This window comes from Panthera pardus, unplaced genomic scaffold (assembly GCF_024362965.1).
Source record: "Panthera pardus isolate Hobbes unplaced genomic scaffold, ASM2436296v1 HiC_scaffold_10, whole genome shotgun sequence".
In the NCBI taxonomy this organism is placed as follows: Eukaryota; Metazoa; Chordata; class Mammalia; order Carnivora; family Felidae; genus Panthera; species Panthera pardus.
In genome coordinates this window covers 93,508,112-93,534,948 of record NW_026526655.1, presented here as the reverse complement: position 1 = coordinate 93,534,948, position 26,837 = coordinate 93,508,112, and the positions used below count along the sequence as shown (strand labels likewise).

At 43.2% G+C, this 26,837-nt stretch overlaps 1 long non-coding RNA gene across 2 annotated transcripts in view; it reads left to right on the top strand.

Annotated features, from left to right (window-relative positions):
- The window catches only part of LOC109270376 (uncharacterized), a 153,998-nt gene extending 134,376 nt beyond the window's left edge, over positions 1-19,622 (top strand). For both annotated transcript variants that reach the window (XR_002081505.2, XR_002081504.2), the window contains exons 3-5: positions 6,881-6,987; positions 17,567-17,606; positions 18,980-19,622. This is a non-coding gene — a long non-coding RNA (uncharacterized LOC109270376). The remainder of the gene's footprint in view (positions 1-6,880; positions 6,988-17,566; positions 17,607-18,979) is intronic.
- The last annotated feature ends 7,215 nt before the right edge of the window (positions 19,623-26,837 follow it).

Here is a 26,837-nt window from a genome sequence, read left to right as displayed (position 1 = left end):
TTATTATCTGAATTCTACAGATTGGGAATCTGCAACTAGACAAGTTTAGTAGCTTGCCTTTGACCACGCAGCCTGTATGTGTGGCTAGGCAAGGAGCCAGCAAGAATTTTTTGAGTATCCAGGCACTGCACTAGGTGCTGAGGATATAAAAAAGAATCAAGTCTGGTCCCTGTCCTTAGGGAGCACACAACATGCCCCTTTCTGGGAGGTTGCCCTAGATAATGTATGTCCCTTGTCTTGCCTGGAAAACAACTTTGAGTGGGTGAGAAAATTAGGCATTGCCATGTGCCTGCCACCTAAAGCCCTCCTACCTTCTGCCATGAAGCCCAAAAGGACTAACTACGCTGAATAGTCTGGTAAACGGAGTCAAAGCATAGACTTTTGTGTCATACTGCCTGGGTTCAAATCCCATCTCTAGCATTTTCTGGGTGGATGATCACTGGCATGATATTCAACCTCTCAGTGGGCTTCTGTGAGTCTAGATGAAGGAGACCCTCTAAAAGCACAGAAGACCTCAGTAAAAATCGTCAGTTATTATTACCAACGTATATTGCTTTTAAATGCACTTGTCTTATCATGTAAAGATTATCAGAGGCCTGGCTTCCCTACCCACCTTAGTCTCACAGCATCTCACATCCTCCCCCAGGCTCGGACACCAGTGTCACAGGCTGCAGCTTGCAGGCTGTTCTGGATAGCACCTGGCGCTTTGAAATGCTTGATACAAGCTCGGTAGTGTGAATGGTGGTGTGAATGGCAAGCTCTGGCAGCCAATTCTTCCTGAAGCTTTGACCTACTTCTGCATGCTGGCTGCAGAGGGAGTCTGTGGAACAGAAAACAAGCTCTTAGCTGCCTCTTTGGGGGCACTGGCCCACTCTTGGCTTTCTTATGCTGTTTATAAATACAGCCCACTATGCCAAGTGTCCTCAGATGGAGACGTGACAGAACGTGGGCAGGGGAATCCTCACGTGGGGCTCTTGTCTCATTGCAGGTTCAGACTGGGCCATCAGGAAGTCGCCTAGCCTTGGTTTCCTCTCCTCTGAACTGGGAGGGCCTTATCAAGCCTGCAGTCTCATTGAAAAATCCCCTGGGGAGCGGAAACAGAGATGGGTGCCTGTGAGAAATAGGGCAGCCTGGACCTGCCTCACAGGCAGCTGGCGTTGAGGAGTGTGCTCCATGGCCCGGGACATAGCTCATCCATCTGGAAAAGCTGCTGTTGGGGGTGCCTGCTGCCCACGAGGCCAAGCAGCCTAATCGATCTTTGGGAGATAATTAAGGCCCACAAAGCCTTGCCGGGCTCTATCGGTGCAAGGTGCTATTAAGAACAAGATAAAAGCTTAGAGCCTTGATTGAATCTTGAAAACAAGGCCCTTGTGGGCATTTTTCTTTGTCATTGTGTCATGGGAGAAAGGAGAGTCCCAGGGAAGGGGGAGGAAGATGAAGGAGCAGAGGGAAAAGCAGTGTTTGAGACCATGAAAAAGAGCGAAACTTCTAGGGTGCCCTGAGCTTTTTTGTTTTCTTTTTTGTAGTAAAGGGGAACACTGTGAGGGACAGGTGGCACGTCTGGGGGTGACACCAACAGCACCCTTTCCTTTGGTTGCCATTGTCTCATCCTGACCATCATGCCTGCAGCAGGAGCTTGTTCCTTCAGAGGCGACTCTACTGTCACGCTCTCCTGGGGATGGCTTTGCAGTAACCCCGGGCCACGGTCTGCCTTTCCTTCCCCTTCTGCATGGCTTTGCTTCCATGTTTGTAAGGGGGGTGGGTCTGCTTAGGAAAGCCTTGGATGGACCGGCCTCCCCTCTGGCCCTCAGAACTTTATTGAGCATTTGCTCTCCTTTTACTGCTTTGCCTTTGGGAAAGCCTGCTCTCAAGGCTGAAATCCAGCTGAAGAGATCTGATTTCTCAGAAGCCATTTTGATCTTTTCACTTCAAAGGGAGTCCTTTTCACGCCTGAGCCCCAGTTTGGTGGCCCCAGACCTGCCCCTTTGGGCTGCGGGTCTGGATGAGGCCCTTGGTCTCTTCCTTACTTCCTGCATGTGGAGCCCAGGATCCCAGCACTGGGGCTGCCTGGGAAAGCTTGAAGAAGTGGGATTTTTCCCCCCTGTCCCTGGTCTCTGGCCCCTTCAGATGTGCTGTGTTTTCGTCTGAGTCTACTCCACTTATGTTTCTATTCCCAAAGTCTTCCTACCACCATCCTCATTCATTTTATCAAAACATGGTCTGGAAGCTGGGGCTGACCTTAACTTTGGGGGTCTTCTCCTTCAAAGAGGCTTCCCTGCTAGGTCCTACCCTCCCTTGCCCTCACCTAAGGTGAGATGCCCTTCCTCTGGGCTTGCACTGTGTTCTGTAATGCTCTGCAACTTCCCCGATTCAGTTCCTATCACATTTTGCATAGTTACCCCTTTCTTGTCTGTGACCCTCAAGAGATGGTGAGGTCCTGTTCCTCTTTTATTCTTCCACCTTGATCCTAACATCAAGCACAATGCCAACACAGTAGGCTCTCAACCTGCAATGCATAATGCATGTCCAGTGAACTAATGAATTCTTTCCTGCAGTTCTTTCAAGCCATCCTAGGATTTGGCTGAGGTGGGTCAGGGGCAATCCAGCTTGGTGGAAGGGAGAGACGGTGGGCAGGGGGAGGGGGGAGGGGCATTCTCCTCTCGCACCACCTCCCACCCACCAGGTAATTTCCAGACCCAGCTCCTGCTTTGTCTACAGCAAGTTTACTTTGATCCGTCTTATATTTATATAGACATATATTAAATTACATATTATGCATATCACATGTAACACACATAATATATATATAGTATATATGTAACATATCATGTATAGTATAATGTGACATATATATGATGTACACACATACATATAAAGATATTTTATCAAAAGGGTTCTGTTTTTAAAAAGTTTGAAAACCAAGAACTTGAACTTTTTTGCTTGATGTTCATTATTTATTTTTGAGAGAGAGACAGAGCACGAGCAGGGGAGGGGCAGAGAGAGAAGGAGACACAGAATCCAAAGCAGGCTCCAGGCTCTGAGCTGTCAGCATAGAGCCCACCATGGGGCTTGAACCTATGAACTGTGAGATCAATGACCTGAACCAAAGTCGGACACTTAATTGACTTAGCCACCCAGGTGCCCCAGGACCTTGAACTTTTAATTGGAGTTTTCTCTCTTAGGGCATTTGCTTTTGAAGCCATTACTAATTACCACTTGGAGAATGGAAAGCTTTGTCACTGCTGAAAGCATTTTAGGATTTTACTGAGCTGATGGAGGCATTCCTTTTGCGATAGTGATTTTCTTCTGGCATATGGACTCCCTCCCCCACCACCACTGCCTCCCACATCAACAGTCCTGGCCGGTATTAAGGAATGAAGAAGGAGTTGGATTATTGGAAGCCACAAAGCCATTAATGTCATTTGTCCCAGAGGGTTTTGCTTATTGTTGTTTTGTTCAGCCTCAGGCCAGCTGGGAGGCCAGTGTTGACCAGGTTGATGTGTGAGGGATGGGAATCCTCCCAGACATAGGCAAAGTGCCTGTTTCTCTTGCTGACCTGTGAGGGGGCAGCTGGTTGTCAGCTCTTGACCTCCTTTCTCTGAACTGCTTCCCCCTCTCCTCTGAATTCCTCCACCTCTTTCCTTCTTCCTAGATGCTGAATCCTTCTATCACAAGGTTCCCTGTGGGCTTGTCCTTCCTAGTACAAGAGCCTAAGCTCTGGCTTAGGGAACTTGACTCCTTACCAAAATCGGACCAGCTTCTTTCTCATGGTGCAATAGTGGCCAAGCACTGAACTGGGAGTCCTAGAACCTGGTCTTGAGTCTTGATTACTCACCAGCCATGGGACCTCAGGTTAGTCACACATTCTCCAGAGTCTTGGTAAATGGGAATAATCACCATGGTCTTCTTACCATGAGGTGAGCTTCATCTGAAACCCTCCGTCAGTCTTTCTCAGCTTTTCCTGCAATTTGATTCCTCTGTGGAGATTTTAGTATTCCAATTCCCAGGTCAAGCCCCCAAACCAATTAAATCAGACTTTTTGGTATTGAGACCCAGAAATTAGTATTTTTTAAAACTCTAGAGGTAATTCTAAAATGCAGCTAAGGCTGAGAACCACTGTTTAAGGTTCACTCAAAATACAAGCAGATTCTGAACTTCCATCTGAAACGAATTGCTTTCCATCTGAAAGCAGAAAATGTCTGAAAACTAATCTGTGGTATTTCTCAGTCCTGATTTGATTCAGAATCTCTTTAAGAATCTCCTGAAAGTTGTATATCCATTTCCTCAGGAATGAACATACTCACAAAAGATTGCATGTAATTTCAGCATATAACGTCACCTTCTTAGTGACATTGCCTGCTACAACATAGCACCTCTCCACACCCACGTGCATTTCCTATCCTCCTGCCACATTTTATGCTTTCTCTGTAACCTTTATCATGGTTTGCATGAATATCTTCAAGTCCCTCACTATGCCAAAGTTTCTCAAGGTGTGGTTCCAGGACCACCTTTATTTAATCAAGATATGCAGGATGGGATCCGGGAATCTGCATTTGCAGAAGCCCCCTGAGTTTCTCCTGAACGCTGAAGCTTGAGAGCCACTGGGCTGGAGCCCAGAATTCTTGAGTCAGTATGTACAGGGGAAAATTTGTTGCTATCTCTTTTAGGCCACGTACTTGTTCCTCCAGACCCTGCCCTTCAGTTGGGAATCCCATCTCCCTCAGCATATCAGTGATCTTGGGTCGATTTTCTGATGTTCCAGAGAGATCCTAGGTATTTTCCAGTTTACCTTAGAAGCTTGTGGGAATGTGGCTGTCTCACTTGTATGATTTGAGGGGCTTGGATTAAGGTCCTCTATCTGATGGGAAAGTTATCCACTTATTTCACCTGGAATTCCATCACTGTCCAGTCATTCTTCTTAAACTCCAGCATCCACCTCTAGTACAATAGGTAACAAAAACCATGAACAACAGGTATATTTGATTCCATCTCTCTGATCCAAGTTTTCCATTGGCTTCTTATCACCTACAGGGGGAAGCATATCCCTATTTTTTGTTACCAAGAGGCTCTTCAATATCTGGCTCACCTCTCCAGCCTCTGTGCCCACTGCCCTCACTACGCACTCCAGTGGGACTTAACTGCATGTTGTTCTTGGAGCATCACATACCCGTTCCTTCCCTGGGTATCCTCTGAGATTGTTCTTATATCTTTTTTTTACACATGTCACTCCACTCCCCAGACTCTCAGATGACTCAGAATGCAAGCCAAGTCCTCTTGTGGCCTCCAAGGCCCTGCAGGATCTGTCCATCACCCTCCTTATCTCTCTGCCCTCATGTTCTGCTACTCCCCTGGGTTAGTTTCCCAGTGTAACAAAGGTCTGCAAACTGGGCGGCTTAAAACAATGGAAATTTATTCTCTCATGGTTTTGAGGGCTAGAAGTCCCAAACCAAGGTGTTGACAGGGCCACCGTCCCTCTGTTACTTGAAGGGAAGGATCCTTCTATGCCTCTTTCTAGCTTCTGATGGTTTTCATGTGTCATTCATTGCTTTGCGGGGGCAGTGCTCTAATCTCTGCCTCTGTCATCACATTGCTTTCTCCCTGCTTGTCCCTGTGTCTTCATATGGCCGTCTTTTTATAAGAATAGCAGTCACATTGGAGCAGAGACCACCCTGCTCCTGTAAGACCTCATTGTAACTAATTATGTCTGCAATGACCCTGTTTCCAAGTAAGGTCCCATTCTGAGTTTACTGGAGGTTAGGACTTCGAAACATCATTTTTGAGGGGACATAATTCAATATGCAACACCACCATCTTCTTCATTCTGTTTTAGTCCCACTGGCCTGAAAATGCCAGATTTAGCAAACAGAAATTACAGGATACCTCGTATGTCCCAAATGTTGCCTGGAATTTTTTTTTTTTTTTTGGTATAAATATGTCCTGTTTGATATCTGGGACATACCTATGCTAAAAAAATGTATATGTTGTTTATCTGAAATTCAAATTTAACTGGGCATTCCATATTTTATCTGGCAGCCTGTATTCCTTGTTCCTTGAACACAGCAAGCATGCTCCCACCTCAAGGTATTTGTTCTGGCTATTCCCTCTGCTCTGGGATGCTCATTCTCTCATTGCCTTTCTGAATACCTGTCCCTCATATACATACTTCCTGTCCTCCTTTCTTGCTTTAATTCTTTCCTTTAATCCCTTGTCACTATCTATATGTTTTACCTGCTGATTGTGTTTATTGTTGTTACCCCCAGTAGAATTTAAGACTGATGCTTCTGTTCACTGCCATCTCCCCAGGGCCAAGAACAGTGTCTGGCACATAGTTCAGGAAATGTTTATGGAATGGATGAGGAAATGAATCCTTTCACTTTTGCTCAAGCACTGGAGAGTGGGCGTCTGTGGGCTTTGCTTACCTAGGGTGAACCTTCTGGTAGAAGTGCCCCTCCCTTGCTCTCAGTAGAAGTGGTTTAGAAAAGTCCCGGCCCAAACTCCAGATTCATAGGTATAGCATGATGCAGGCCAACCTGTCAATTCCATCCACTTGGCTGTGGCCATTGGTTCAGGGATGGGAACAGGACCCAAGTTAGACTCATTGGAGCCAGTCCTAGAATTTCTGCTGGAACTACTAAGATAGAGCCCTCTCTTCCTACCGGTGTTTCTGAGAGGAACAGGATGTCAGGTGGAGCTGCTGATAGCCATCTTATCACCATAGAGGAAGAGCAAGGGGTCAGATCCTGGCCAAGTGCCTTTGTGTGATCTTTCAGGCCTGACCATAGGCAATTACAAAGGTGTTATGTCAGCTTGGGTTGTTATAACACAATACCATAGACTGGGTGGCTTCAACAACATACATTTATTTCTCATGTTTCTACAGGCTTGGAAGTTTAAGATCAAAGTGCTGGTGAATTCTGTTTCTGGTGAAGGCCTGCTTCCTGGCTTACAGACAGCTACCATCTCCCTGTGTGCTCACATGACCTCTTTGTGAGTATGTACACATAGACAGAAAGAGAACTCTGGTTTCTTTTCCTCTTCTTATAAGGACACTAATCTTGTCATGGGGAGCCCCACACCCACCATCTGATTTAACTCTACCTTCCAAAGAAAGGCTCTACTGCCAAAGGCCATCACATTGAGGGTTAGAGCTTCAGCATATGAATGGGGGCTGGACACACAAACGTTACTCCATAACACCTTATCTGGCAGGTCTCCTAGGGTAAGGCTGCCCTTCCTACACCAGATTTGGTGCACAGCCAATGTGTGGTAGGCTATGAAGAGAGTTGCAGTCAAGGACTAGGCCCCTGTGGCCAGCTAGTCTCTTATGCTTGCTTGCATTACTGGTCCAGGCACCTCCATCAAAGGCCTCTCTTGTGGGGAGGAGGTTACAATTAGGCTGAAGCCTTGTTGTGGGAAGGGGAAACTTGAAGACACTTTTTTCCACTCTGAACTTGGTACTCGGGACTTTCCTACTAGGTATCCCTGTTCCCCTTGGCCCCAGATCCATAGAAAAGCAGGAACCTATTGTTTGGGGCTCTCTAAGCAGTGAGCCAATTCCTCCCAGGTGTACTGATGCAGCTGGCCTTCCCCAGGTACTGTTACATGGGGAAAAATGGAACACTGGGGAGCCAGCTCTTTAGCTTCTTCCTTACACTATGGCAGTAAGTAAATAAAGCCTTGATTGTTCCTTTCATTTTGACTTGTCTTAATTGACTGCTTTGCCACCTGGCAGATCAACTCAGCCCTTGGCAGTCTGCTTGAGAATGGAACCAACACAGAGGAAACACAGCTGAGAGACAAAGAGGGGTAACTGGGCCTCTATCACATCACCTCAGTGCCCCTAAATCTAGTTGTACTGGAAGCCATTGTGACTCTTAGACCTTTTAGTTTTTGAGCATAAGGCAATTAGATGTGTTTTTGTGTCAGTGAATCCTGAGTCAAGTACATCCCCTCAGTGCCCCATCCCCAGTAGAACTCAGGAACTCCTGTTCTCTGTGTACTTGCCTTCACCATGGTCCAGATCAGCCTGTCCTATTCTGCTTCATGTGCTTGCCTCTTCAAGAGATACCTTCTCTTAGAAGCTAGGGGCGTGGCTTCTCTTTTTCTGTCTTTTTTTAAATCCCCATAGAATCAGACAAAAAAACTGTAAGAATGAGGACTTATGAAGAATGAAACTCCAGTGGGCTATTTATAATCAATTAGGTGATTATAAATAGGATGAAAACTCTTCTTAATATTGAAAAAATTTACATTAAAAACTTTTTTTTAAATCCACTTGGGAAATCAAATCGGTGTCAGGGGATAAAATCTGTATTAGTCATTTTTGCTGCATAATAAGTTATCCAAAATCTCATAGGCTTAGAACAACCAACATTTATCATCTCAGTTTCTCAGAGCCTGGAGTCAGATACAGCTTAGCTGGGTCCCCTGTTTCTGGATTTCTGACAAGGCTATGATTATTGTATCACTGAAGCTGCAGTCATTTCAAGGCTCAACGGGGAAAGGATCCACCTGTAAGCTCACTTATGTGGTTGTTTGCAAACCTCAGGTCCTCAGCGTCTTTTGGCTAGAGACATCAGTACCTTGCCACACGGGCCTCTCCATAGGGCTGCTCACAACATGGCACTTGGCTTCCTTCAGAGTAATGAAAGAAGAAAAGAGAGAGAGATCCAAGATGGTGGTCACAGTCTTTTTATGATCTAATCTCAGAAACAATATCACAACATTATCCCCATATTCTATTTGTCAGAAATTAGTCACTAGGTCCACCCCACACTCAAGGAGAGATTATTATATAAGGGCCTGAATACCAGGAGGCAGGGATCATTGGGAGTTATCATAGAGGTTGCCTACCCCAAGATTCACATTCCTTCCACATGCAAAATACCTACCATATCCTACCAAGGTCCCTAAAATCTCATATTATCACATCACTTCAAAGTCCAAAACAGCATCTAAATTAAGTTCCGGTGTGGATGAGACCCAACTGTGGTGTCTTAAATACAGATCTTCTTTATCTGCAGACCAGTGGAACTAATGAAGTAAGTTATCTGGCCCCCATCTATAGTTGTTGGGCTGGAAGACATTCCTGTCCAACATGGTGGAAAATTGGAGACATAAGAGTTCATTGGTCATGGAAATTCTGAAAGCCAGCCACACAAGTGCTGGGCATTTCTTAATTAGATCCCAAGGCCTAGGATTAATTCTCCATGGCTCTTGGCTTCACTCTCTAGGCAATTGACTCTGCCCTCGCAGTCATCTTTTCTTTTTTATGGAAGGTAGCACATTTTTTTTTGTAGCTGAGCAGCAATCTCAGCCTGCTTCTTGCCAGTAGAACTCTGGAGGTTGAAAACGTCTCCTCATTCTGTACTGTCTCTTTCTCCTGCAGTCCAAGTTGGCAATGTTTCTAAAAATATAAGGCTTTAAAGACACTTGGAGGTCTCTTGTGAATCTCTTTGGTGTTCACTCCATTAGGCAAAAGCCATACGTACAAATTTCTTTGACATAAGCCCCATCTGCTTTTGATGAGATGGCTGAGGTCCAACACCCTTAACTTTCTAGAGATCCTATAGTTTGATTGAGAGGATTTGTGAGGCAAACCCTTAATCCCTTGAGATATTATAAGAAATATGTGTTTGGTCTCTATCCCTAGCTCCTGGGCAGGACTCCTTAGGATATTATCTTTATAATGTCCTAAGGGATAATAGCAGTAGGAACATATTTTGTTATAATATTTGGTTTTTGTTCCTAGCTTCTGAAACAGCTCCAGACTGATAAAGCTGAAAGGAGCACCTTATGTTAATGAGGTGAATTTTGGAAAGTCCCTAAGGATAAGTGGCTGGTTGCCAGGGGAAACAACCACATGATTAGAGAGTTAGAACTTTCAGCCTCACCTCCTGAATTCCAGGGGCCACTAAAGGCCAATGGTTTAATCAATCGTGCCTATGCAATGAAGCCTCCATAAAAATCCTGACCAAAGGGGTTCAGACAGCTTCTGGGTTGGTGAACACATGGTGGTGCTGGGAGGTGGTGCCCTTGGAGAGGACATGGAAACTCTTGTCCCTTCCCACATTCCTTATCCCATGTGTCTCTTCTAGTTGGCTGTTTCTGAGTTGTATTCTTTATAATAAAAGGGCAATACTAAGTAAACTGCTTCCTTGAGGTCTGTGAACCATTCTGGTGAATTATTGAGCCTGAGAAAGAGGTTGTGGGAACCCCCCCATTTACAATTGGTTGGTCAGAAGTATAGGTGACAGCCAGGACTTGAGATTGGTGTCTGAAGTGGGAGGGGGAAGTTTTGTGGGACTGAGCCCTTGACGTGTGGGGTCTGCACTAATTCCAGGCTGTTAGTGTCAGAATCTGGTTAAATTGTAGGACACCCAGTTGGTGTCCTATGAGAACTGGAGAGTTGCTTGGTGTGGAAAACCCACACATCTGGTGTCAGCAGTGTTATAAGTAGATGGAAACAGGACTATTTCTTCTTCTTTAAGGGGGCCTTCGTAGACTGTGAGGCACTATCTTTGATCTTTCTGAGGTCTTAAAAAGTTTTACTTTTATATATGCTCAGTTTCATCTTTAGACACTGTTTTCCTGGTAGTGTCTTTGGATTTGACATTTGCTTGGATGCTGTCTGGAGAGGCTGAAAATTTTCAAAACCCTTTTTTTTTTTTTTTGATGAGTGGTGGGAACTATAACAGTTTATTTCTTTCCTCCTTCATTTGGCTATAAGTAGCAAAAAGACATCAAGTGGTACCTCCATCACTTTGGAAACACCGCTTAACTTGATGACCCAGTTCATTAGGAATATTTCTACTTTCAATGTAACTGCAGGTAAGTGTTGCTAAACTTCCTGCTATTACATTATGGTCTATCTTCCTGTAGTTTACAACAGTATCTCATTTCCTCCTGAGACCTCACCAGCAGTATCTCCAATACCAAGATTTCTACTAACAGTCTATTCAAGAAATTTAGGTTTTCTTTAACATGCTCCCCAAATTCCTTTAGCCTCTGTGCACTGCTGGGTTCCAAAGCCTCTCTCACACATATTTGTTCCAAGAACCAAAAATCTGTATTAATCCCTTTTCTCATCTTACCTTCACAGTCAACTATTCTCACATATATGAAGCATCATTTTGTTTGCGAAGATTTCTCACAAAATTATACTCTTGTTGCATGAGCATACATTTTTACTCTCTTAAATGGTATTGTTTTAGATATCTCATTCTGCTTCTCATTCTTTTCAATCATCACCATGCTTTCAAGCTCCATCCATGATGCGATGTGGACATCTCATCAGTGGCTTCCAACTGTGGGTAATACACGATGGGTTACTCCTCCTCCGCCCCATGTTTTATATGTCCAGTGCCCCAGGGATGAGCATCCAGATTATCTCCACTTGCATGCCATCATCACAAATAATGTGGTCATGAGCATCCTAATCCAGAGACTCTTATGAATCTGTGTGAGGATTTCTTTGTGATATACGCATACCCAGAAGTGAAATTAATGACACTTAGGATATAGGTAGGCTTACTTTGACTAGGAAGTGCCATATTACCCACAATCTTCATGCACTAGTCTTCATTCCCATCAGCTATGCATCAAGGAACTCATTATGCCACATCTAGGCTGACACTCAGTATCATCATCCAGTTTAAAAATTTTTTTCAGTCTATTTGGTATGAAATCATATCTCATTTTGATTGGCATTTTCCCTGACAATTGATGAGTTTGAGCATCTCTTCAGATACTTTGGGCTTTCATCTTCCACACACTGTCTGCTCATATCCTTGTTTGTATCCTTGATCTTTAAGATCAGAGAGCAGGTATGATTTCTTCTGCATTCTCCGTTGCTCCCAGCAGCACTGGTGGGTATTGATTGATGATTGATGAGAAGGTCAGTGTGGCTGTGTAATTTGAGCTTCTGGATTTTCGAGGCCTACTTTTCCTCCACAGAGCCTGAGGTGTTTGCCTGTATTCATTCAGAACACATTCATCAAATGGCTACCCCATGCCAAGTCTTCCTGTGCAACTCTCCCTCCCGGCAAAGCCCAAATGACCTGTCAGTCACTCTATCAATTGAACAGAAGAATGAAACTTGTCACACTAGTCATCTGGCATCGGACAGATTCTAGTAACATTTTAGGGGTCCTTTTATAGGCTCAAATACTCTATGATCATCTGATTCTAACTTACTGACTAGTTGATTTTTTTCTTTTATTGTTATTTTTTTGTAAGATTTTTTTTTAAAGGTTTATTTGTTTTTGAGAGAGAGAGAGAGAGCATGAGCTGGGGAGGGACAGAGAGAGATGGGAACATAGGATCCAAAGTGAGCTCCAACAGCAAGCCTGATGTGTGGCTTGAACTCAGGAACCATGAGATCATGACCTGAGCTGAAGTCAGAGGCTCAACTGACTGAGCCACCCAAGTGCACCTCTTTTATTGTTATTTATTTATTTATTTATTTATCTTTCATATGGAACTTCTTTTTTTTTTTTAATTTTTATTTAATTTATTTTTTAAATTTACATCCGAGTTACTTAGCATATAGTGCAACAATGATTTCAGGAGTAGATTCCTTAATGTTCCTTACCCATTTAGCCCATCCCTTCTCCCACAACTCCTCCAGCAACCCTCTGTTTGTTCTCCATATTTAAGAGTCTCTTATGTTTTTGTCCCCCTCCCTGTTTTTATATTATTTTTTCTTCCCTTCCCTTATGTTCATCTGTTTTGTATCTTAAGGTCCTTATATGGGTGAAGTCATACGATATTTGTCTTTCTCTGACTGACTGATTTTGCTTAGCATAATATCCTCTAGTTCCATCCATGTCATTGCAAGGGGCAAGATTTCATTCTTTTTGATTGCTGAGTAATACTCCATTGTATACATATATGCCACATCTTCTTTATACATTCATCATCGATGGACACTTGGGCTCATTCCATACTTTGGCTATTGTCGATAGTGCTGCTATAAACATTGGAGTGCATGTGTCCCTTTGAAACAGCACACCTGTATCCCTTGGATAAATACCTAGTAGTGCAATTGCTGGGTCATAGGGTAGTTCTATTTTTAATTTTTTGAGGAACCTCCATACTGGTTTCCAGAGTGGCTGCACCAGTTTGCATTCCCACCAGCAGTGCAAAAGAGATCCTCTTTCTCCGCATCCTCGCCAACATCTGTTGTTGCCCAAGTTGTTAATGTTAGCCATTCTGCCAGGTGTGAGGTGGTATCTCATTGTGGTTTTGATTTGTATCTCCCTGATGATGAGTGATGTTGAGCTTTTTTTCATGTGTCGGTTGGCCATCTGGATGTCTTCTTTGGAGAAGTGTCTATTCATGTCTTTTGCCCATTTCTTCACTGGATATTGTTTTTTGGGGGTTGAGTTTGATAAGTTGTTTAAAGATTTTGGATACTAACCTTTTATCTGATACGTCGTTTGCAAATGTCTTCTCCCATTCCATCGGTTGCCTTTTAGTTTTGCTGATTGTTTCCTTCACTGTGCAGAAGCTTTTTATTTTGATGAGGTCCCAATAGTTCATTTTTGCTTTTATTTCTCTTGCCTCTGGAGATGTGTTGAGTAAGAAGTTGCTATGGCCAAGGTCAAAGAGGTTTTGGCCTGCTTTCTCCTTGAGGATTTTGATGGCTTCCTGTCTTACATTTAGGTCTTTCATCCATTTTGAGTTTATTTTTGTGTATGGTGTAAGAAAGTGGTCCAGATTCATTCTTCTGCATGTCACTGTCCAGTTTTCCTAGCACCACTTGGTGAAGAGACTGTGTTTATTCCATTGGATATTCTTTCCTGCTTTGTCAAAGATTAGTTGGTCATACGTTTGTGGGTCCATTTCTGGGTTCTCTATTCTGTTCTATTGATCTGAGTGTCTGTTCTTGTGCCAGTACCATACTGTCTTGATGATTACAGCTTTGTAGTATACCTTGAAGTCCAGGATTGTGATGCCTCCAGCTTTGGTTTTCTTTTTCAAGATCGCTTTGGCTATTCAGGGTCTTTTCTGGTTCCATACAAATTTTAGGATTGTTTGTTCTAGCTCTGTGAAGAATGCTGGTGTTATTTTGATAGGGATTGCATTGAATATGTAGACTGCTTTGGGTAATATCAACATTTTAACAATATTTGTTCTTCCTCTCCAGGAGTGCGGAATATTTTTCCATTTTTTTGTGTGTTTTATTGTTATTTTTAACTGCCATGTGCCTAAAGCAAGGCAAGATCCAAGGAATCTTGGCTATATGTTTGCAAATCAACAGCCTTTTGTTAAGGGTCTCTGCTTGTGAGGCACAATCCCACCTCTTTTGAAATATGACTGCTGAAAACTGTCACGGACTTCATAGTCAAAAAGTAAACTCTCCTTACTGTACTTGCTACAAAGTTCACAAGCCTCAGTGTGACAACATTTATCTGCTTTTCCAGAGAGAATAAGTGTTCTGAGCCTAACCTAACTACTCTCACACCACCCACTCCAAGTAGGCTTAGGATCCCAAATCTGTAAGTTACCTCTACCTCATATTGTAATTGTCTGTTTATTTGTTCTTCTTCCTCTAGATCTGGGACACATTGAGGACACAGACTATGTCTTATTCATTTGTTTAGTTTACTGTACTTACCAAGGCATTTGTCACAGAGCAAGTGTTCAATAAACATTTATTGATTGAACAAATGGACACATGAAAAACTGTTTATTGAGCACCTACATGCCACACACTGTGTAAGATTCTGGGAATTCATTGATGAGTAACACACAGTTTAATTATAAAATAGTGTGGAAAAGGTACAGAGGAGGGGTGCCACATCTTATGGGGAGGTGAACTTCAAACAAATAAGGAATGCCATTTGTAACACTCATCTTCATCTCCAAAAGAGTTCTTCTGCCTTAAATTCTGGATATGGCTTGTACTGGACTTGGAGGAAATATGCTTTCTCTGTGTGCAGATGTGTGAGAGGTGTGGATGTGGATGCTGCCTGTCCAAGTGTGCCTGCTCCATCCTAGCCTGAAGTTAGTACAGGGAGGCCAAAGGCTATTTTCCCACCTTCCAAAGGGGCTTGATCAAATGGCTGGGCTATCTATAGAGCCGTCTGGGGCTGGAGTGTGGACAAACAAGTGAGCATCACAACATTGGACCCTTAATTCCTTTGGTATGTTATCCAACAATTGGGAAAACCTGAGTTGGCCTAGGAGTGAGCTTGCCCAGCTCCATCTCAAATCCATGTCAATTTTCAACACTTTAGTCAAGTGAAAGGGACTTGGGTCAAGGTCTGTCTAAAAGATTGGGCTTTGAGGGAAAGTTAGATAAGTAAGTTTGCTGAAAGGTCTAGTTATATACCTCTTGGAAAACATGCTAGCCAGACCTCTGCAGGGACCTCATCCCACTTCACATCAGCTCAGCGAGAGGATTTAAAAAAAAAAATTTTTTTTTAATGTTTATTTGAGACAGAGAGAGACAGAGCATGAATGGGGGAGGGTCAGAGAGAGGGAGACACAGAATCCAAAGCAGGCTCCAGGCTCTGAGCTGTCAGCACAGAGCCCGACGCGGGGCTCGAACTCACAGACCTGTGAGATCATGACCTGAGCCAAAGTCGGATGCTCAACCAACTGAGCCACCCAGGCACCCCTCAGCGAGAGGATTTTTAACAGTGACTCCTAAAATGGACAATAGATGTAGGGCAGAGTCGGAAAGCATGCTACATTTGGCATTATGTATTCCACAGAAAACCAAAAACTAATTTCTTTGTTCTCACTTTATTTTTTTAAAAAAATTTTTTTTCAACGTTTTTTATTTATTTTTGGGACAGAGAGAGACAGAGCATGAACGGGGGAGGGGCAGAGAGAGAGGGAGATGCAGAATCGGAAACAGGCTCCAGGCTCCGAGCCATCAGCCCAGAGCCTGACACGGGGCTCGAACTCACGGAGTGCGAGATCGTGACCTGGCTGAAGTCGGACGCTTAACCGACTGCGCCACCCAGGCGCCCCCTCTTTGTTCTCACTTTAAAAGATACTTCTTATATAAAAGGTTTCTTTGCAAAGAATCACTTAATAGTTGGTAGTTGATCAAGCGAAACAAATTTGGGCTCTCTTGAGCAAATCCCTAAAGAGATTTCCTTCATTTTCATATCTGTGGATTTTGGAGAGTGGAATCTAATGTGAAATGATCTTTGATAAATTTTTTTCATTGATATTCTACAGGGCAGAGTTCTTTTATCTTTATTTGCTCCATAATCTTGAGGCACTTGCTCAATAACCACAGTGTGGGCTTCAGTTAAATATGCAATTCCTGCCTCTGCCATTCTTTTTTTAAAAATTGAACTAGTTTGCTTGTGTGCAGTTAATTCTACTTTTTATGTACTTAACCACTGATAACTAGGATCTAGTGCGCATGAGTTTCCCTTTTTTGTTTGTTTGCTTGGGTTCTGTGAGCTTTTCCATCATAAACCAAAATAGCCAATAGCAGATGAATTGATGAATGCTACCACTAACAATAACTGGGCAATGTGAGGACAACCAGTAGAGCAGGGGTTGGCAAATATCTTCTGTAAAGGGTCAGACAGTAAATATTTTAGGCTTTGTGAGTCATTATAGTCTCTGTCATTACTATTTACATCTGCCTTTGTAGTGCCAACTCAGCTGTAGACATATGTAAATGAATGAGCACTGCCATATTTCAATAAAATTTTATTTACAAAAACAGGCACTAGGCCAGATTTAGCCTGTGGCTATACTTTGTTGATCCCTAATCCAGAGCAAGTGATAGAGACAAATAACTTTAGCTATGAAAAATATCATAAGGGCCCACCCTTCGAAACTCTAATTTTGCACTGTATCGTAGCATACAGCATCTGCGACTCCAGTTTTGTTTCTTGAACTTTAGGTTTATCGGGGGAGTGAGGGATTAGAACGACAGTGTTTACAGAGGTGTTTAGTGATGAGAAGCTCTAAGAGCTCTAAGAGCCATGGTAATGGGCTGAAATAGAGAAGGGTCTGGGATGGAAACCAGCCACTTTGTAGAGGATCTGTGTCTCTCAGGGGAGCTGGGGTTTGGTACTTAGGGAGAAAGAAGGGACATACTTCTAGGAGTCTACTCTAGCAGCCCAGAGATGAACAAGAAAAAGAGACCAAATTCCCCAAGTCTCTTCGGTGCAAGGTTTGTTGGGGTTTTGGAGAGGTCAATTCCAGAGCACAGCTTCCAGGCACAGAGTCCCAGATTTTGACTGGCAATTTGTATTTCACCGGTAAAGAAGATCCTGTGGCAGTTCTGGTGTGCTCTTTGCAGCTGTTGACAGATGTGAGCAATCCATTGCCATGTGGACTCCTTATAATATTTCAGTGTTTGCTGAGGCAATGATTCCACTGTCTGCATGTGATTTCAGAGGGTAGCAAAAGACCTAGAAAGAGGTGAGAAACTAAAGCTCAGGTGTCTTACTTGGAAGGGGGCCAATAAGTACGTTAGTGCATGGAGTGGATGTTGCAGCTGAGACCAAATTCTAAGGTTGATTCTGCCTGGAGTAGATCTGTAATCTTGTTTTTGTGCTCCATCATTTTTTTTTTTTTTTTCTAGGTCTGAGCAAACACAAGCCATCCTTGAGTTCCTGGTTCTGGTAGGTTCCCAAGCGAGCAGCATCTGTTGGATGGAGGAGCAGTTCATGCTTGGATATTTTTAGAGGGCTGACCCAGCACCGGTGTCAGGGCCATCAGTTAGACAGTGGGAGAGGGGAGCAATGAAGTTGGTAATTACACACCACAGCACCGTTGACCTCCAAGAGCAGGTGGCGGGAGCAAGTGAAATTCCAGGCTCTGTCACTCAAGATTCATTTTCGCTCTTGTGTTTAGGCCTGAGGGGATGCTCACTGATCTGGAAGAGATTGTCTACACTGTTTTGTTAATAATAAGGACAATAAAAAAATGATGTATTTAATACAGAAGGATATTTTTCCTTTCCTTAGTTATTTCAAAGTTGCTATTATATTTTTAAAACCTCTGTCTCTTTATTGCTCTCTGTCTCTCATGTGCATACATATACATATACATATACATATATATGTATACATATATATATATATATGTATACATATATGTATATGTATATGTATATATATGTAACATTGGGAAGATCAGGATCTGTAGCTGTAGTAAGAGTTCAATATTTACTGCTTCTCTTTTTATTATTCATTATTATTTTAAGTTTATTTATTTATTTTGAGAGAGTGTGAGCAAGGGAGGGGCAGAGAGAGAGAGAGAGAGAGAAAGAGAGAGAAAGAGAATCCCAAGCAGGCTCCACACTGTCAGCACAGAGCCTGACATGGGGCTTGAACTCAAGACCATGAGATCATGACCTGAGCTGAAACCAAGAGTCAGACGCTGAACCAACTGAGCCACTCAGGCGCCCTCAATATTCACTGCCTCTATAGAACTGGTCCTTTGGTAAGGCCTTTGCAGCCCTGATATTTCCATTTCTTCACAATTGCCTCCTTTTACAGAGCCACCATTATTCATGTGTCACAGGTCTAGAGAGGAGGGCTGACAAAGTGACATCCAAGCCCGGGCAACAGATTGGGTGAATATCCTTCAGGCTACCCAGTTGTGCTTGCAGTTTTCAACTTCTCTCTGAGCTGTGGTTCCCAGTTCTGTTCCCCCTTGGTCTCCAGCATCTCTCCCTACCAGTGATGCAGCTTCGCTTCTGGCCTTCAGTGGGGTGCGGAGCTGAGTGAACTGTCTTGGATGACTTCCTCAGTCCTGAGCAGCCCACAGTCGAGGGGGGTGTGGACAGCGGGACATAACAGCTTCGGTTTCCCTGGCTCTTGAGCCTCTTAAGATAACAGATCCCAGTGTGCAATTGATGTTCGGGACAGATAGAGGTCTTGGCAGAAGCTGAGATCACTTTCCAATTTCACTGAGATTATGAAAACAACGTTTTTGAACTTGGAATCCTAGCACTCCTGACCCTGAGCATTTTCTTTTTCTTTTGTCACAGACTTCTTTGAAGACCAAGACACGGTTTCCTTCAACTTGAGAGACAATGTTTCAGGTGATAAGAAAAGACAAACTATCAGAAACCCCAGAGGTTCCAATTACCCACTTCTTTCATGCTAACAACTTGCATTTCTACTCATTGGTTTATACAAGAGTAACCATCTCTTTCTCTTAACATGCTGGAGGTGGGGTGGGGGGTGGTGGTTGTTCCAAAGTAGCCAGATCAGACTTTTTAATGAGCAAGAGTTGGAGGGGGGAAAAAAAAGGTAAATTGACTTTTTACAGGAAACACAGCATTCCTCAAAAACGATTAACCATTCTGTCATCCAGAATATCCCTATCCTGTTGACCTTATTTACAGATTTCATGAAAAATACATCATCATAACATTGATATATGGACCCTGTAGCATCCAATTTCTTGGAGGCATCTGTACCTGATAAGGATGCTGGTCATGCACTCATGAACGTGGGGGCAATATAAATGAGATGATGCCCCATGGAATATAATACACATAGATGCTTTTCTAAAATACGCTCATATCTGTTGGAAATAAGGCAATTTGGCTCTCCACCTTGGCTCTGAATGAAATAATGTTCTGGGTTGGGGAGGCAGGTAATAAAAGCCACAATTGTGAAGTGTTACTGGCAGTCCTTTCATTGTTACTGCAAGCTGGGCATACATTTGTCTTCATTGTCAAAGTGCTGGTGTTGTTTACAAGTTAAAGACAAGGAAGCCAGGAAAGCTTATTCAGGTCCCTTGGCTGGGAAAACACCGTTTCCTCATCACGAATCCCAAATTACATTTTGAGCTGGAATTAGGCAACACATCGCTTTAAATTTGGTCAGGTTTTCCTTGGTGCTTTCCTCATACCTGCCTCTGGAGTTTGGAGGACCTGGAAATAGTTGTGATTAGAGGGTGATGTGAAAACAAACAGAGCCATTTCTGCCCCCACCAGGTTTCAGCTGACTGGATACTGAGAACAGCCTTGGCATCTAGCCTTTGCCTATTTGCAACACCTTTACCAACTTTCCTCATCCCTCAGGGGAAACAAAAGGTGGATGCAGTAATTTTGGAGGTGGAGTGAGGGTTGTTAAACTCCTTCACTGCAGACAGTGATGCAGGTAGAAAAGCTTTATTCTGCATCCAGGTCTCCATCTATTTACAATCAATCTTGATTATCAGGACAAAGCTCAAAACCAGCAGGCACCTGACTCTCAGAGCAGCTCTCACACCTACTGGATGAAGAACAAGAAGGAACTTGTAATCCTTCCTTGTACTTTGGAGAAAAAGCAGCCCAACCCTCTCAATCGGAGGTATTTATGGGAGGGGGTTTGGCATAGCTGGAAGGGAAATGCGCACACACACACACACACACACACACACTTCAAAAACAAATCTAAAATGCAAGGGACTTCAGCGATGGGAACAGGGACTGAAATCCCAGCTCAGAGCTTGCAAATCCTCAGTAAGCAAAAAGCAACCCTCTGTGTGCCCCATCCTCATTTATGACCGGTCAACAAAGCAACTGCAGGTGATCTCAACTGCTGATGCTGCTGAGGAGGCCTCTCAGATGGCCTGGCTCCTGCAAACTTATTCACTGCCTCATTAAAGCAATTTCGAAATCAATTCCGGATTTGACAAGCCGTCAGTACATTGTTGCTTCTCGGTGATGGGAGTGACATGTTAACAGCAATTAGACTTTTGCACATGCACGTTGAAGCCTGTTCAGCATATTCTTTATTAGAAGAGCCTAAAAAGCGTTATTATAATCATCTAACCTGGGGTCATGGACACATGCTCTATGATCTCTGCCTCTGTCAGCAGTCCCCTTGGTGAAATTTTGCCTATTGTCCGTAGAGATTAAAAGGAAGTGCTTACCCCAGATGCGATATTGGAAAATCAAAGGTCAGAGCAAAGCTTGTGGTAACCTCCATGTTTTTTAATACAAGTTATAGGAGCAATCAGATTAGCATGAACAGATACTGCTCCTTCTAACAGATGGAGCAGGATTCTTATGCAAACGAGGGAGGACAGGCTTCAGTCGTTTGGTGGCCACATGAGTGGCGATGTTGTTATCTCGACTGTGGTTGGCCAGCACTTGGATAGTGAAGATGGGAAAGCCTTCACTCCAATTCAGCAGAGGCTTATCAGTCCTTTATGTCATGGAAAACTACTCTCTTCTGTAATAAAATCATCCTGTCCTGTTTGGAATGGCGCTCTTTGTAGACAGTTCTCTTGGTCAGCTGAAGTTATCAGCGGGAGCTGTGTTCCTCTGCTTTGGGAGCCCAATGGAACCTACTGAAAACAAACATTGTAACCTGATTTTCCCAAGACTCTACCAGCCAAATGAGATCCAGATAAGTCTCAAATCTCATCGGACCCTATTTATTTCTGGGGAGTCTCAAGACAGAGTCTGTCACATGCCCACAAACAATTCTCTCCTGGTCTTCTCTTCTGATTTCTGCTTGGATGGCTACCATTTGAGAGTAGTTTTATGCCCAGTATTCAGTGTGAATAACATCCCCTCAGGTAAGTACTTGTATTATGACCACTTTGAAGATGAGAAAACAGGAGAGTAGCAAGGTTCAGCCAGTGGCTCAGTGTCTCATGGGTACAACACCGGATGCAAGCTCAGGCAGTCTGGCTTCCAGTCTCCCACGGTGAGTCATTACTCTACTGGCCTCTTGAGCCAAAGCTGGTGCCCACCCAAGGGGACCACCTCCCCAAACTCCCAACGTTGCAAAATAGTCACTGTTCCAAGTAAATATTTATTGACTGACTGATTTACTGAAAATGAATGAATTCTGATTGACTTCATGATGGCCAAATTCATGCAGTTATATGATATTTCAAATTCCCAGGCTTCCCAAGCACACCCAGTTTGCTTACAACTGACCTATTTAAAATTGCAAACAACTCTCAACTCTTGTAGTCCTTATCCCCTTTCCCCACTTTAAGTGGTGATGCTCATTACCACTGACATATGGTGTATTTTGTTTGCCTATCTCTCCCACTACAATATAAAGGCAAGAATTTTTCAATGTTTTGTTCACTGCTGTTTCAGTGCTAGAACAGTGCCAGCAACAAACTAGGGTCTTGATAATTGTTGAGTAAATGAAAGGGTTATGTATTTCAGGTATAAATAGGGTGGGGAATGTGTCCTATCTTTGGTTGAGAAATATATTCAGAAATATATTCACAGACCCATTGATGAGAAATACAGCACAAAAAGCTGGGAGGAATTTAGCACTCTTCTTACCACCTTTGTCACTTTTAGAGAGTTATTTGCTTTTGGTAACACCAAGCCTTTGGTAACACTAAGTAGAAATAGAACTAAAGGTCCTTAAAAGTCCTTGTCTGGAAGACTTCCCACCCCACATTCTACCCACTTAGTGTGACCAGATCTAGAGATTTCCTTTTCCACATCGCTCATTATTAAAGATCTTCCCAGAAAGTACCCCCTGATCTGATGTTGCCCCCTGCCCCTTTGGGTTGCTTCCTGGTTGGCTGACTGCAGGGGCTTTAGAGGGTCCCTGTTGTTTTGTTGGATCAGGGGGTTGCTTAGCTTTTGAAGCAGGCCTACTCATTGCTCATTTCCCCCAGGCACTTGTTTTTAAACCCAAAGCTTCAAAGGCAAGCAACATTTGAAATTCCTCAGCTATTCATCCAGTTGGTAAAACTAGATGCACACCCTTAAGAAGCCATTTGTTACTTTCATCAGGTTCAGCAGATAATCAGGAAGCCACCATTTGGAGGATGAGCTGACAGTTTATCATTAGAATCAGTAGGTCTGCAGAGGGTGTGCTTGGGGTTAATACTTTAATGTTAAGCTTTCCAAAGAGAGGTTTTAGGAAAATTGAGTGTGGAAATTTGCACATGTGTGTGCATATTTGATGATGATGATGATGATGGTGGTGGTGGTGGTGATGGTGATGATTTTGGATGGTGGGTAGGCAAAAGGCTGAGAAGAAATCATAGCATTTCCATCAAGAAGTTTTCAAAGTGTGGTCCAGGCATCTCTGGGGGTCCAGAAAACTTTTTAACCTTTTTAGGGGTTCTGTAAAGTCAAAACTATTTTCATAATAACACTAAGATGTTATTTGCCCTTTTCACTGTCATTCCCTCATCAGTGTACTGAGAAGGTTCCAGAAGCTACCTGTCGTGTGATATGGCAATAGAATGAATGCAAACGCTAGTATCAGAAACTAGCTGTCCCCTATTAAGCCAAACACTAAAGAGATTTGCAAAAAAACATAAAATAATGGTTTAGTTATAAAAATATAGCTACCTTCCACAAGGTAGCTCTTCCCCTTTAGTTATAAAAATATAACTTCTCCCTTTAGTTATAAAAATATAGCTACCTTCCATAAATTATATTTTTATGTTAACATGTAATAGGCTTATTATTTTTAAATGATTTAATAAATTTAAACAAATTCTCAGTTTTAATTTTTAACACAGTAAAGACTGGAATGAATATATATATACATATATATATATACATATACATATATATATACACACATATATACATACACATATATATGTGTGTGTATGTATATATATATGTAATATATTGTATATATATATATTCCACTATATAAAAACACTTTCAGATCCTCAAAATTTTTAAAAGAGTAAAGAGGTTGAGACCAAAAAGTTTGAGAACCACAGTAATAGGGCAGTCAAAACTTGGTCTGAATAAAGCCGCAGAGAATTATACATTTCAGAACAAGAAGGATCCTTGAAGGATGATCTGGTCCAGTCCCCTTGCTTGCTCAGGCAGGCTAGTATTACTCTTTTTTACATATGGGATTACTGAGACCCAGAAGGTTCACAGGCTTCTCACAAACTCCACAGCTGTTGAGTGCAGAATTAGGGAAAAGAATGAGGCTGTGGCAAGACTGGGACACAGGTTTTATTCCTTTTTCTGCAGACAACTCTACCCACTACCCCACTCTGCCAGAAACATGAATGGTCCTTATTAAGAAAACATAAACAACAAACGTACCAATTTATCTTCTTCTTTTCTCTTTTTCTTTGGCTGTTAAATTTATCTTTGGTAATTTTTCTGGTGGTGGATCTGAATGTGCTAAATAGAACCATTTATTTGCTTAGCTTATTGGGTTTAAAGGCTGTGGTTCTGAAGTTGGTGATGTTGGCCATGCTGGCTGCAGTCCTCACAGGGGTCAGCTTGTGAGGGATCCATCTCCATGCTCACGAGGCTGTTGGCAAGCCTCAGGTTCTGGCTGGCCGTTCACTAGAGACTTTAGTCCCTTGCCACATGGATCACTCCACAGGGCAGCTCACAACATGGCAGCTAGTTTCCCTCAGAGTGAGAGTGAGAGGGGCTACCCAAGATGGAACCCATAGTCTTCTTGTCTCCCAATCTCGGGAATGACACCTCAGCACTTTTGCTATATTCTTATTTTTAGACGTGAGTCACTAGGTCCAGTCCACATTCAAGGGGAGGGGATTATGCATAGGTATGAATACCAGGAGGCAAGGGTCATTGGGAGCCATCTTAAAGGTTGACTACTACAACCTCTAACCTAACATTTGATCCTCTCACTCATCCAGTGACCTCATCACACAGTGCCTCTTAAGTGTAAATAACCTGTGCTCACTATCTATGGGAAGTCTGATACAAAGGTTAAAAACATGAACTCTGTAGCCTATCTTCCTGGATTTGACCTCATCTCTACTGTTTTGATAGCTGCTGACCTCAGGCAAGTAACGCTGTGTCTCAGTTTCCCACCCATAAGATAGGGCTGATAACGTTGCTCCGTCATGGGACCTGGTGTGAAAATTGAGTTAATACATATTACAGAGCTGTTAAAACTGTGGCTGGCATGGAGTAAGCATCAAATAGGTACTTACGGTTATAGGTTTCCCCCGCTATCTGAAAGCAGATATTAGGCTTTTCTGATATCTTAGGGCACGTCTTGCTAACCAACGCCCGGAATAAATTGAGCTAAAGCATAGATGCTCACAGGCACAGTTCAAAGCTATGGTGGCTTGATACTGCGTGAAGCTCCCAGAGAAGGAGGCTGGTGGCATGAGTCTCACTGCTTGAGGTGTACACTGCCTCTATCATGGCTCACGGCAAAACCAGTGCTGAACACTGGTTTGCTTTTCACCTTTTTTCATAAAAGAAAAAATAATTTTGGATTCCTTTTGGTTAGCACAAACAAATACTAATGTAGGGCTTTCATGAAAGTGAAGTGGCATAAGGTGAAGGTTTGAAAAGTACGGATAGGGGCACCTGGGTGGCTCAGTCGGTTAAGCTTCCGACTTCAGCTCAGGTCAAGATCTCGTGGTCCGTGAGTCCTTGAGTTCGAGCCCCACGTCGCGCTCTCGGCTGATGGCTCAGAGCCTGGAGCCTGCTTCCATTCTGTGTCTCCCTCTCTCTCTGCCCCTCCCCCGTTCATGCTCTGTCTCTCGCTGTCTCAAAAATAAATAAACGTTAAAAAAAAAAAAAAAAAGAAAAGTACGGATACCTGTATCACTATTATGCACCAGGAACGTTATACAACTTACTTATTGCCAGCAATATCCCCATGAGGTAGGTATTTTCACACCATCTGACTAATGAAAAACTAATGCTTAGAGAGTTTAAGCATCTTGCCCAACCAAGGTATATCATCACTGGAAAATAATGGGACCGGGATTCTTTATTGGGGTTGTATAATCCTAGTTCTGGCCTTCTACTCTTTTACTTTGGGGAATACACCATGGAAAGAAAATGGTCAGGGAGAGTAAACTAAGAATACACTTAATCTGGGGAACCTGGATGGCTCAGTTGGTTAAATGTCCAACTCTTTATTTCGGCTCAGGTCATGATCTCACAGTTTGTGGCATTGAGCCCATGTTGGGCTCTGCACTGACAGTGCAGAGCCTGCTTGGGATTCTCTCTCTTTCTCTCTCTCTCTCTCTCTCTGTCTCTCTTTCTCTCCCCCTTCCCTGCTTGTGCACTGTGTCTCTCTGTTTCAAAAAAAAAAACAAAAAAAACATTAAAGAAAAGAATATACTTAATGTGCTGCTGATGTAATTATGAATTAAAAGGAAGACACTTTTTGATCATGCCTATGTACACCATTGAGCATTTTCTAGGACTAAATTAAACTTTGAGAATAATGACTGGCAGCCAGACAGACTCAAAAATAACCAAGTACTTAAGCTATAATTGCTTACCATGTGATTTTCCCATCCTTTCTATGGTACTTACCTTGCAATTAAATGATCAATAGTTATCCTGTAAGTAGCAAGTATGCCCATGAAATTTGTGACCTGGAAAATCAGCCATTATAAGAGTGGAAGTGTTAAATGGTCTGGAAATGATCAGTGAGAAGGTAAGGATGCCTCCTCCTTTTGACATATCTACTGAGGCACTAAATTCAGAGATACCCAAACAAGTTCCCAGGCTTTGAGTTGACAGCATCTGCAGCCCCTTCCACACAGGAGCTGGAGCTGCCTATGGTGGTGTCTCCGTCCAGGCTGGAGCGTCTCCTTGTACATCTAGGTGGGGTGGTGCGGCTCTCTAGACCTAGTCAATAAACCCTCCATCATCAGTTTTCAGGCCAGTGCATGACTAAGCATGGCCAAGTGTGGCCCGGTGGCCTGCTGTGTTGGTTGCTCTTAGCAGACCTGGGTGTGTTTCCTGTGACTTCCTTGTGGAGAGAAACTTCAGGGAAGGCAAATGTCTGTTGATGGGCCATGGGAGATTGGGGGAGCACTCACTCCTTCCAAGTTCGGTGCAGGCAGACCATAGTGGGGTGAAGGCAGCACTGCTGGTCTGTGTATCCTCTCCAGAAAGAGATAGTTCCTGAATTACTCATTCAGGAGTAAGGAAGAAG